At 36.0% G+C, this 13,814-nt stretch overlaps 1 protein-coding gene and 1 long non-coding RNA gene across 3 annotated transcripts in view; one reads left to right on the forward strand and one right to left on the reverse strand.

Moving 5' to 3' along the window:
- Positions 1-9,052: 9,052 nt before the first annotated feature.
- Positions 9,053-13,814, reverse strand: part of LOC149133188 (uncharacterized) — a 6,749-nt gene continuing 1,987 nt past the window's right edge. Inside the window, exons 2-3 of the long non-coding RNA XR_016243595.1 lie at positions 13,769-13,814; positions 9,053-9,189 (exon numbers count right to left, since the gene is read on the reverse strand). The exon at positions 13,769-13,814 is cut by the window's right edge and continues 34 nt beyond it. This is a non-coding gene — a long non-coding RNA (uncharacterized LOC149133188). The remainder of the gene's footprint in view (positions 9,190-13,768) is intronic.
- LOC106869718 (uncharacterized) overlaps positions 13,644-13,814 on the forward strand; it is a 105,780-nt gene continuing 105,609 nt past the window's right edge. For both annotated transcript variants that reach the window (XM_089359515.1, XM_089359512.1), the window contains exon 1: positions 13,644-13,814. This exon is cut by the window's right edge and continues 72 nt beyond it. The gene's annotated coding sequence lies outside the window, so the exon portion shown is untranslated.

Consider the following 13,814-nt stretch of genomic DNA (forward strand, 5'->3'; position numbering starts at 1 on the left):
GTACCCTACGTAAAAGACTGTCTATGCAATCTCAAATTTTAAAACAAACACATAATTTTCTTATGGTTTCTTAAAATTCTCTGGAACAACACTATGTACAAAACCAAATATATGGCACCCTAGACATAAAACCAACATGAACCTCTAACTTGTTGTTTCTTGAGGTCTCTGGGTGAAACTTGGAGCCAACTTGTACAAATGTAAAGCAAAAATCAAACATAAAATAATAATAATAATAATAATAATAATAATAATAATAATAATAATAATAAAAATAAAAATAAAAATAATAATAATAACAACAATTTTGGCACAAGGTCAGTAAATTCGAGGCAGGGGGTAAATCTATTCTATCGACCCCAGTACTCAACTGGTATTTATCTTATCGACCCCGAAAGGATGAAAGGCAAAGTCGACTCTGGCGGTATTTGAACTCAGAACATAAAGACGGACGAAATGCCGCTAAGCATTTTTCCCAATGTGATAACGATTCTGTGAGATGGCCGCCTTAACCACAGTATCTCTGACAGCAACAACACCAACAACAACAACAGCAACCACAGCAACAAAAAGAAAGAAAATTACAGCAGTAAAGATAGCAGCAAACAAAAACAAAAACAACAACAGTAACAACATCACGCCACCATCATCACCACCACCACCAACAACAACAACAACAACAACGACAACAACATCTACTAATGAATAAGTACAGATAGTATCGACATCTGTTGGTTCGAATCTTTGTGTCCAGTGACGTGTTCACATCACGTGACCTTGATTCAGCCAGAAGCCGAGACTGTCTGAATACTAATTAAAAGTACATTTCGATGACCTGTTCAACATAAAATAATTAAGTCGCCACATAAGTGTGTGTGTGTGTGTGTGAGTGGGTGTGGGTGTGTGGGTGTCTATGCACGCTTTCGTTTTGATATTTCCATAACAGTCATACATACATACATATATATATATGTATATACATACATACATACATATATATGTATATATGAATATATATGCGTGTGTATATATATATATATACACTTTATGACATATATATTACTACATACATACATAGGAGGCCTTATCGATAAGTATCCGGACTGGTGACATAGTAACGAAGCTAAAGCACGCAGAGTAAAGCCACTTGGTAAAGATTGACCTTCAATTCTTTTATGCATGCGCACAACGTTTTAACTTTGTAGCTCACTTCCGCTGTTTACAGCAGTGCTTGGAAGGAAGGTGTGTAACGTGTGATCACCGCATTGACCATGGCATTGAAAGTTGTCATGGTGATACCTGCTCAGAGGCCTACGTAAAGTCGCAGAAAGTGTATGGAGGGGAGTGTATGAACCGCACATAAGTGTACGAGTGGTTCAGACATTTCCAAGATGGCCGAAAAAATATTTGTATTGACGAACGTTCTGGGAGACCCGCAACCAGCAGAACTGAGAAAAAAACATCGCAGATATGTGTGCAGCTGAGACGAGAAATCGTCGAATCACCATCCGTGAGTTATCAGAGGATGTGCAGATTAGTTACGGCCCAGTTCAGACCATTATCACTGAAGATTTGGGTACGAGACGCGTGTCTGCCAAGTTTGTGCCAAAACTACTTTCAGCTGACCAAAAAGACACTCGGCTTTCGCTTGCACAAGATCTCCTTGATTGTGTCGAAAACAATGAAAACTTAGTAGGTCTCTGAGCAGGTATCACCAAGCTTTTAGCAAAATTTGATGCAAATTCTCTGCTCAACTTTCTCTGTTGTGATTAATGCGACGATTGCACACTACACATGTTCCTTCCAAGCACTGCTGTAAGCAGCTGAAATGAGCTACAAAGTTAAAATTTAGTGCGCATGCACAGCAGAGTTGAAGGTCAATCTGTGCCAAGCGACTTCATTCTCCGTGCTTTAGCTTAATTACTATGGCAACAGTCCGGACACTTATTGATCAGACTGTGACAAGCAGTGTTTAGTAGGGTGTGTTCAGAATGCTGTTACAACCGTTTCCTTCAACCTGGAATAACAAAACATGGCAGGTCAACTTATTAGATGTATAGTAATGATATACGAAACTTAAAACAATCCAGAGGAGTTATAAACTGCCTCTTCTAAAACAAAAGTATCAAAATTCGTCTATATTGGCGCGGGCGTGGCTGTGTAGTAAGAAGCTTGCTTCCCAAGCACACGGTTCCAGTTCAGTCCCACTGCGTGACACCCTGGATAAACAGCTATTTATAAATATTTATGATATCCCTTCATCGGAGACGGTGTGAGAGGATGATTAAGCAATAGTTAGTTTAGTTAAGATAGGAAATAGAGAGTGAATGTAGGGATATTGTATTTGTAAATCCGTCGTTTAGGCAGAATGGTAAACATATAAGATCACGATACCTTGTGAGTAAAATCCAATTGTTTTTAAGATTGGTCGTTGCCTTTGTAAATCCATTATTAAGATTCCATTTTATATATATATATATATATATATATATATATATATATATAAAGAAGATATATATATATATATATATATATATATATATATATATATATCTTCTTTTATCTTTAATCTTTTAATCTTTTACTTGTTTTAGTCATTTGACTGCGGCCATGCTGGAGCACCACCTTTAGTCGAGCAAATCGACCCCAGGACTTATTCTTTGTAAGCCTAGTACTTATTCTATCGGTCTCTTTTGCCGAACCGCTAAGTTACGGGAACGTAAACACACCTGCATCGGTTGTCAAACGATGTTGGAGGGACAAACACAGACAGACAAACATACACACACACACACACACACACACACACACATATATATACATACATATATACGACGGGCTTCTTTCAGTTTCCGTCTACCAAATCCATTCACAAGGCTTTGGTCGACCCGAGGCTATAGTAGAAGACACTTGCCCAAGGTTCCACGCAGTGGGACTGAACCCAGAACCATGTGGTTGGTAAGCAAGCTACTTACCACACAGCCACTCCTACGCCTATATATATATATATATATATATATATGTGTGTGTGTGTGTGTGTGTGTGTGTGTGTGTGTGTGTGTGTGTGTGTGCGTGTATAATATATATAGGTGATTTCGTTTCGCCTAGCTTTGAGTATTACGTTTTTTTTAACATTAGACATCTTCAAAGTTATCTCTCTCAAACGTAATACTGTAGTTACAAGCGTTTAACAGCACATATACAATAAGTATGTGACATTAATGTTTACATCACTGAGCGGTATCTAACAGTTTTTCACCCGAATTATCCTAAATATTCAAGGTAATCCCCACCACCACTAAAAAAAAAAAACGGGAACTTTTGAAAAACCCAACAAAAATAGGACAGAGTCAAGACTATTGAAAAGGTTGCAAGATGCAACGAAAATTTTAGGAAAATAAAAATAAGAAATAAGTGGAAATTTTAACGGTGTGTGTGTTAAATTTTAAGGCACAATAAGAAAATGACTCTCCCCAGACACAACAGAATATGCTTCAACATACGAAATCACATAAAAAATCTTGCAAACCAAATCCCAAAACGAAAAACAAATATAGGAAAATTCCAAATCTAACAAAATAAACAAAAAAAAAATTATTGACAAAAAGTAAACAACTTGCCTTTAAATAATCCAAAGTATTAATGCCTGAAAGCATTAATTTCCTGTAGATGGCGCCCTCTTCTACATATGCATTCTGTCAATCTGCCATTGAGGTTTCTCATTGCTTGGTGCAAACATCTCAGCTGGTATACCACGAATTTCATCTTGAATTCTTTCTTTCAGTTCATCCAGTGTCATTGGCCAAGCCGTGGAGATCCGACTTTTAAGGTAACCGCACAAGAAATAGTCACAAACGGACAAATCCGGTGATCTTGGGGGCCAGTGAACGTCACCGAATCTTGAGATGACACTATTACCGAACAACTCTTGTACAGCCGCCATTGATTACCTTGTAGTGTGCGACGTCGCACCGTCGTGAAGTTGCGGAAAATAATTCAATGCAGGTGCAACAAAAGATTGCAGCATCTCAACATATCGATCAAAAGTGACAGTCACTGTGATCTCCATTTTCGAAAAAGCAAGGTCTGATGACACCGTGTGATGAAACTGCACACCATACCGTCACCTTGCTGCTGTGTAAAGGGCGTTCATGAAATTCTTGAGGGTTGCTATCTGCCTAGTAACGATAGTTCTGTTTGTTCACATAACCAGTAAGATGAGAATGAGCCTCATATAACATCTACAGCTTGTCCAGAAATTCTTTGTTTTCGTTTATGTTTTCCATAATTTTTTGACAGAATTTTAATTTCAATTGGTGATCATTATCCTTCAGTTCTTGGACGATCTGCAGCTAGTACAGATGAAATTTTAATTCAAAATGGAGAATTCGGCAAATACTCTCTCTGGACAACCTTACTGCAGTTGCTTGCTTATGAGCTGAACAACGTAGACTCTGTAAGACTGAAACGTGTAGAACCTTGATATTTTGTGGAGTACGAACAGTTCTTGGTCGTCCTGTCGGTTTCTTTTTCGGAACCGATCCAGTCTTTTCAAAGGTTTTAATCCACATTTTTACCGCGTGCTTCGAGAGAACTTGACAATGGCGTCCCAAATTGAGATGACATTGAAACTCACGCTGCGCATCCTCCAAGCAATCATTGTTTCTGTAAAGCATTTTTATGGCGAAAGCATGCTGTTGACCGTTCCACCGATCCATGATTACTAAATTGCAAGGTTGTTTCTGCATGAAGCTCACTGTACCTCAGTGCTGCCAAATGTGCAGTGCTACATGGTTGCACGACGAATTTCAAAAGTTGCCGACATATTTGTTTAATATCTGTCAATCATATTTTTTTGTTGTTGGATTTTGATTTTTCCTATTACACGTTTCAGTCTTACAGGATTCTACACGGGTTCAGTCCCACTGCGTGGCACCTTGGGCAAGTGTCTTCTACTATAGCTTCGGGCCGACCAAAGCCTTGTGAGTGGATATGGTAGACGGAAACTGAAAGAAGCCCGTCGTATATATGTATATATATATATATGTGTGTGTGTGTTTGTGTGTTTGTGTTTGTCCTCCTAGCATTGCTTGACAACCGATGCTGGTGTGTTTATGTCCCCGTCACTTAGCGGTTCGGCAAAAAGAGACCGATAGAATAAGTACTAGGCTTACAAAGAATAAGTCCCGGGGTCGATTTGCTCGACTAAAGGCGGTGCTCCAGCATGGCCGTAATCAAATGACTGAAACAAGTAAAAGAGAGTATATATATATATATATATATATATATATATATATATATATATATATAGAGAGAGAGAGAGAGAGAGAGAGAGAGAGAGAGGTGATTAGATAGATAGAGGGCAAACTGACACACACACACACGCACACCTTCAAGAAGCTTCCACAGAATGAAGTAAAAAAATAATGCAAATAAACGGGCTCTCCTTCATTGACAACGAATCGCATGGCTAAGAACAGACGTGTATAGACCAAACAAACTAGGAATAAATCAAAGAGCTTGAAAACAAGACAGATGACCAACTGCTATCCATCATTAGCAGCAACGCCATCGTCGTCGTCGTCGTCATCGTCATCGTCGTCATCATCATCATCATCATCACCACCACTATATCCTGCAGCACCACCACGAACAGCAGCAGCAGCAGCAGCAGCAACAACATCATCAGCTGTAATAGTAATGACTATAGCAGTGCAAAAAAGCTACATCAATGACTTACCAGCTGGAAACTGCAGACAGTCGACGTGTGATGGTGTTGTTGTTGTGGTAGTGGTGGTTGCTGTTGTTGTTGTTGCTGTTGTTGTTGTTGTTGTTGTTGTTGTTGTTGTTGTTGTTGTTGTATGGAACATTCATCAATACTAAATGATTAGAACGACTAGAAAGAACCAAAATATCACGACTTTGTGTACCGTTCTCGTCGGCTAGCATAGCACGCATTATTATTATTATTATTATTATTATTATTATTATTATTATTATTATTATTATTAGTATTATTATTATTTTACTTGTTTCAGTCATTTGACTTTAGTCGAACGAATCGACGCCAGGACTTATTCTTTGTAAGCCTAGTATTTATTCTATCGAACTCTTTTGTCGAACCGCTAAGTTACGGGGACGTGTAAACACACCAATATCGGTTGTCAAGCGATGGTGGGTGGTGGACAAGCACAGACACACAAACATATGTATATATATATATATATATATATATATATATATATATATACAACGTCTTTTATCAGTCTCTGTCTACCAAATCCACTCACATGGCTTTGGTCGGCCCGAGGCTATAGTAAAAGGCACATGCCCGAGGTGCCACGCAGTGGGACTGAATCTGGAACCATGTGGTTGGAAAGCAAGCTTCTTACCACACAGCCACACCTGCACCATAATACATACGTAATAATAATAATAATAATAATAATAATAATAATAATAATAATAATAATCTTGGTGACAACAAATCTCTTTAAATTTCAAGAAACTTTCCTAGGATCCTTGTAGAATAAAGGATGGCACCCTTCTGCAGATCGATAATGCGAGTCTTAATTCCAAAATTCTTCAGCCTCTAAGGTAGGAGTTTGGGTGTCGTGCCAAGTGCACCAGTTACTTCATGAATAATTGGCATCTTAGTCTTCCACAATCTCTTCATATCTATCTAACTCTCTCCTTCTCTCGCTCTCTTTCTCTTTCTCTCTTTCTCTCTTTCTCTCTTTCTCTCTCTCTTTCTGTGAGTAGGTCCCGATATTTCTCTATTTTCTCATCTTTTTTGGTATTCATTGATATTGCAAAATCTTTTATCTTACACTGAGATTGCTTTTCCAATTGAAGGTGGGTTTGGCTCCTCTGCAATCATATATGATCTTCTTGCTTCTATAGTAAGGCCAGCCCTTGTGAAGAAATTTCATAAGATGCTGCAACATTTATTCTTTATCACAACCTCTGACTCCTGTTCATACCACTTTTCTTTCTACTTAGACACCCCAAACTTGTCTAACATCCCAATGCACTCTTTTTTCCGACAGTCAAGTCTTCGCTTACACTCTCTTTCTGTCAACTTACCTTGTTCATTTAAGGCATGGTTAATACTTCCGTCTCCTTTCCCACATATTCTGCGTTTGCTCTCTGGCTGAGATTTATCAATCATTGACTTTATCAACTTCGTCCTAATGACTTGTTCCTGGGCAGCTATATTTCTGTTTCTCACTTTAGGCTTCCGTCCGTCAGTCACAATCATCGTTCTTTACTTCCAAAATCCCCGGTTAGATGCATGTGTTGGTCACTAGTTCTATTTTTTTTTCCTTCTCTTCTTCAATTCTCCTACTGTTTCAGTAACTTTTTGGATACTTCAAGCCGCCGATAGTATTTTTTCGTCATCACGTACAACATAGCTTTTTTTTTTCTTTCCAAACACAGTATTGAAATATTAAAGGTATATTCTGCAAATAGCAATCATCTGTCCCCTTCTTTTCTTGGCAGATAAAGTCTAAAAGATAAAGACACCCTTCAGTCAGGGTATCCATGGTTTTTATGGGGCTTTTCCATGAGCAGCCCTTGAACGTCTCCTCCCTATTGAGGATTACACATTGTTGATTTTTTTTTAGATAATTTTGTTAGTCTTGTTTACTCGCAAAACACTCACAACACACTCACACAAATATACTTTTGTTTGTCCATAATGTTTTTCTTAGCTCTAGTGGTTAATAAAGAAATCATCATCATCATCATCATCATCATCATCATTATTATTATTATTATTATTATTATTATTATTATTATTATTATTATTTAGTTGTTGTCGTTATTATTGATAGATTGATTGCTTTATGTTGTACTTCATGATTACTTCATATAACTACTCTAACTTTCGTAGTTACGTGTTTTGTGAAAATCAGATTAGCAATATACATACGTCTGCCTGGGATAAGCTCGGATTCTCAGGAAAAGAAATCAGCCAACTAACTCGCATTTTAGAAATACAGTCTGTAAAACTATGTAAGACTTTTCTCAGCTTTAAAATGTGACATCGTTTTTGTTATCTCTATTCCAGCCATGGAGATTTGTATCCTTGTTAGAAACCGGTCCCTTCAAAGGAAGAATTTAAATAATCAAAAACGGATGAGAACATACATACATCCATGTTGTTGCTGCTGTTGTTGTTGGCACTCCAGTTGATCCGATCAACGGAACAGCCTGCTCGTGAAATTAACGTGCAAGTGGCTGAGCACTCCACAGACACGTGTACCCTTAACGTAGTTCTCGGGGATATTCAGCGTGACACAGAGTGTGACAAGGCTGGTCCTTTGAAATACAGGTACAACAGAAACAGGAAGTAAGAGTGAGAGAAAGTTGTGGTGAAAGAGTACAGCAGGGTTCGCCACCATCCCCTGCCGGAGCCTCGTGGAGCTTTAGGTGTTTTCTTTCAATAAACACTCACAACGCCCGGTCTGGGAATCGAAACCGCGATCCTATGACCGTGAGTCCGCTGCCCTAACCACTGGGCCGTTGCGTCTCCACTACATACATACATACATACATACATTACTTCATCTTGATAGATGGTAGCCCACCACATCCCATCACACAGTACAATCACTCCGTTGATGAGCCCTTAGATGACTTTTAAGACCAGCTACTAACTGGCAGGGTTTAAAACACAAGTGACAGATATTATTCAAGTTTCTTCTATATCTTTGCCCTTTGGAATCTGATTCTGAAGGAATGCTTTTGTGAACTAGCATATGCCTTTTAAGTCCAGATATTGTCTTACAAGTTTTCTGACATACGACACAAGTCGTAAGAGGCGGTTAGTGTCCAAGATCATTACCTATCTGGGTATTTCGATTTTCATGTGACATCATATGATTCACGTATCCTGCTTTTGACAACAGAACACGATCACATATAATACATATCCAATGTTCACTGTTGATTACAATTCCAATTGTTCCTTTGCGACAGGCCGCCCTAACTTCAGAGTGCTGAATCATCTTTTCCTCCCAGGTACTGCAACCAGTCCTAACAGCTCCTCTCTACTTGTTCCAATCTAGAACATCATTTTTCCAATCACTTTTATTCATATCTAGTTTCTTCAGGTTTTCTTTCACAGAGTCTTTATACCTTTTCATCGGCTTATGTTGTGGTCGCTTACCAGAGTTGAGCTCACTATAAAATAAAAAAAAAGACGCAAGATAGCGGGTAAGACCTTACTGGAGTACGGCACCAATTTTACAATGGATTCGTTTGAGGAAGGGAATCCGGGACACAAGTGTTTCGACATGCAGTGTGGGGGTGGCATGCAAACATACATCAGAGAGATGGAGAGGCAGAGAGAGAGAAAGAGAGAGGGGATAACACTTGAAAACAACTAAGTGGATGTAAATGGCAGTTAAGCCATGTAGAAGAGGTGTCATGTACAGCAGAGATCAGCAAGATAACCGCCATAACACTTGGCTTGAAATTACAGACCGAAGATTACGAAGGTCAAGCAAAACTCATGGGACAACAAAGAATTTACAAAGAATATTGTAATTGAGAAATATTTTTAGACCAAAAAATTTATGCTTACGTAAATTGTTTCATAATCAAATAATGAAAAAGAGTTGTTTGTAACAGAACAAGAAAAGAAAAACAAGAGAGAGAGAGAGAGAGAGAGAGAGAGAGAGAGAGAGAGCAAGGACATTTTCGCTGCTATGTAACCTTGAAACTGCTGTGACAATTACTTTTACATGTTTGTATAACATTAATATAATAATGCATTAATATATCGGTTTACTGAACCATACTGCGTTTTGAAATTAGGCTTTACATGTGTGTGTGTGTGTGTGTGTGTGTGTGTGTGTGTGTATCAAGCGTTGAACAGGAAGAATATATATATATATATATATATATATATATATATATATATATATATATATATATATATATATATATATATATATATATACACACACACACACATATATATATATTTATATATATATTTATATGTATATAGATACATATGTATATGTATTTATATATATATATATATATATGCATAATATATATATATATACATGTGTATATATATATATATATATGCATAATATATATACATGTGTATATATGCATAATATATATACATGTGTATATATATATACATACATATGTATATACACATCTGTATGAGTTGGAGGTTAAACAACCATCTAAGGGATAATAATTATACCTATGTATTTATATCCAAATTCTTACTGTTGTAGCACAATTGAATAATAGGTATGAGTAGGGATAAAGCAGAAATTTACTCAGAATTTGTAAGGCAAGTTGTATGTATATGTGCATCAGCCTGCAAACATTCATTTGGATCTATTTATTTATTACTTACAATCATATGTTCCAGTTGATCCGATCAACGGAACAGACTGCTCGTGAAATTAACGTGCAAATGGCTGAGCATTCCACAGATATGTGTACCCTTAACGTGTACCCTTAACGTAGTTCTCGGGAAGATTCAGCGTGACACAGTGTGACAGGCACAACAGAAACAGGAAGTAAGAGTGAGAGAAAGTTGTGGTGAAAGAGTACAGCAGGGTTCGCCACCATCCCCTGCTGGAGCCTCGTGGAGCTTTTAGGTGTTTTCGCTCAATAAACACTTACAACGCCCGGTCTGGGAATCGAAACCGCGATCCTATGACCGCGAGTCCGCTGCCCTAACCACTGCGCCTCCACGAGAAACAGCTGTAAGAGTACAGTATTATTCACTCATTTATTCTTATTCATTTATTTATTTACTTCTTTATTTATTTACTTACTTAAACATATGATTGTAATTAATTAATAAATAAATCCAAATGAATGTCTGCAGGCTGATGTTTGTTGATTGATTATCTTCTCCATTTTCTTCTTTGTCTTATATATATATATATATATATATATATATATATATATATAGAGAGAGAGAGAGAGAGAGGGGGGGGAGAATTAGATAGGTAGATGTACGTGTATGTATGCACGTATGTATGTATATGTGTATGTATATATGTATGCATGCATTATACTAGAATACACATACACACACAGTCATATATTTATGGTTCTTGGTCAGAATTTCGAGTGATCGTTACTTGTAGATAAAGGCGTCGAGATCAAAATGGAGGATATGATTAAAGAATTACGCACGTGCCCTAAAATAAACCCCGCTATCTTTATGGGCGCTACACCAATACGCACGTGCCTTTCTGCGTGTATGTGTGTATATACACGCATTATGTCGTTTCAATAACTTTCTACTTTCGTGGCGAACTAGTGATTGAAGTTCAAAGTTACTGGTGCGCTTCGAATAGAAAGCTTTTTTAAAAAAAGCAAACTATGTTTCAAAGGTATTTCGAAGATTATTTAATAAATAAAACGCGGAAATCTATTCCATGTATTGTATTGTTAATGATGCTTGTGTATAAACAAAATTAGAACGCGTTTTACAAGACGCTCAAGTATAATTATGGTTTTTTTTCTGAAGACTTGAAATATATTTCAAGGGAAATTTTTTTTTTTTTTTCCGGTGGAAACACAGGTTTTTAAATAAATAGAAAGCGTTTACTTCCACCGCGGAGTATAAATTATAAGTGAGAAGAAAAAAAAACGGTATTACATTTATTCCATGTTTTGCAATTGTTTCAACGATGTGTGTAGGTGACAAAGAAAACATGTTTGTAGACGCGGAAGAGAACAAAGGCTTCTGTATTATACTTTCATTCGGTTATGATTACATGGCTTTGGAGGTAATCCGGTAATATACGTTACATAATGGAAATAACTATATTAGTATTCATATTTACATACATTGTGTTTGATTCGTCAACCACACGTTGCTGAAACAAGTGTAAACCATGAAATAAATGTAGTACCAGATACTCTGTTCTTTACTTTTGTCTGTCTTTCTATCTATCTATGTATATATGTATATACATCTATCTATCTATCTATCTATCTATCTATCTATCTATCTATCTATCTATCTATCTATCTATCTATCTGACTTGCTTCTTCTTGTGTTTGTTTCTCCATTCTCCACATAACTATTATTATAAACTGCGGTTTAAACAATAAATTACCTGCCTCTGGATACCTTCTAACGAAGACGGTACCCACACAAGTAATTTCCAGGAGTGCCTCCGGATTTAAATATCCCCTGGTTGCTTGGATACTTCAGACTACCCCTGAAATATTGAAGCAATCCTATCATTTACCTATTTATATATATATATATATATATATATATATATATATATATATATATACACATACATACAGACATACTCACGCATATGTATTTATGTCTAATATGGAAAAGCCAAAAAAAGTAAAGGGGATAACAGAAACACAGTACTTTTCTATCATCAGCTGACCAATCTAGAGAACTGTCGCAGTTTCGGTGCTTACGATAAGACTAATTGTCCCTAGCTGCGCCAACAACACTGGATACGATTATGTATTGATACGCAAACGACGAAAGCAGAAACTCGCGCGCGTGCACACTCGCACAGGTGCGCGCGCATACACACGAGCACACACACACACACACACACACACACACACACACACACACATACACGTAAACCTTCATCGCCAGTACTTGAAACCAGTAAACGTCTACCTAAAACTCACGTTGCTTGTTTATAAATGAAAAGATATTGTTTCCAAAGAATTGAATTCAATTCTCATTTTGTGATTTACAATGTTATTATGGACAAGCACATACGGGTATCTGAGTGTATATATATATGTATGTAGATATATATATATAAATATATATGTATGTATGTATGTATGTATATATATATATATATATATATATATATATATATATATATATATATATATATATATATATATATATATATATATATATATATATATATACATATATATATATATATATATATATATATATATATATATATATATATATATATATATATATATATATGCATATATATATATTTATATACATATATATGTATGTATGTAGATACATATGTCTATATGTATATACACACGTCCTATGAATGTGAGTATATATGAATATGTATGTACAATGTACGTAATTAAAAATATTTCTATTGCCTACATATATACAATAATGTACACGCACACACACTCACACAGATAGATAGATAGATAGATAGATAGATAGATAGATAGATAGATAGATAGATAGACAGATATAGATACAATGACATGCTTCTGTTCTTATATATATATATATATATATATATATATATATATATATATATATATATATATATATATATATATATATATATATATACATATATATATATGCATACATCTGTGTGTATATTTAATATGTCCATGCTTATACACGGGCCAACATAATTACGTTTATGTGTATATAAATATATGATTACAAACATACACACACACATATTTATATATATACACACATACGCACATACATACATACAAACATACATACATACAAACATACATATAAATAAATATATATATATATGCACACACACACACGCAGATACACACACATAACACATGTACATTCATATCATATAAAATATGTTGCTTGCTAAATAAATAACTATGATATACTAACATCCGGTGTACAGTTCGAATTTAGGTCTTTCGTCTACCAAGTTCTTTTGTTCTAGTATTATTTTTCTTTCATTCTTTCATTTATTCATCCTACCATTCATTCTTTCTGTAATTCTGTTATATAGTGTCATACTTGTTATAGAACATTGTCCGTTCGTTTCGGACATTAATTGATAGCA

The sequence above is a fragment of the Octopus bimaculoides genome, chromosome 11 (genome assembly GCF_046866305.1).
Source record: "Octopus bimaculoides isolate indiv1 chromosome 11, ASM4686630v1, whole genome shotgun sequence".
Classification (NCBI taxonomy): domain Eukaryota; kingdom Metazoa; phylum Mollusca; class Cephalopoda; order Octopoda; family Octopodidae; genus Octopus; species Octopus bimaculoides.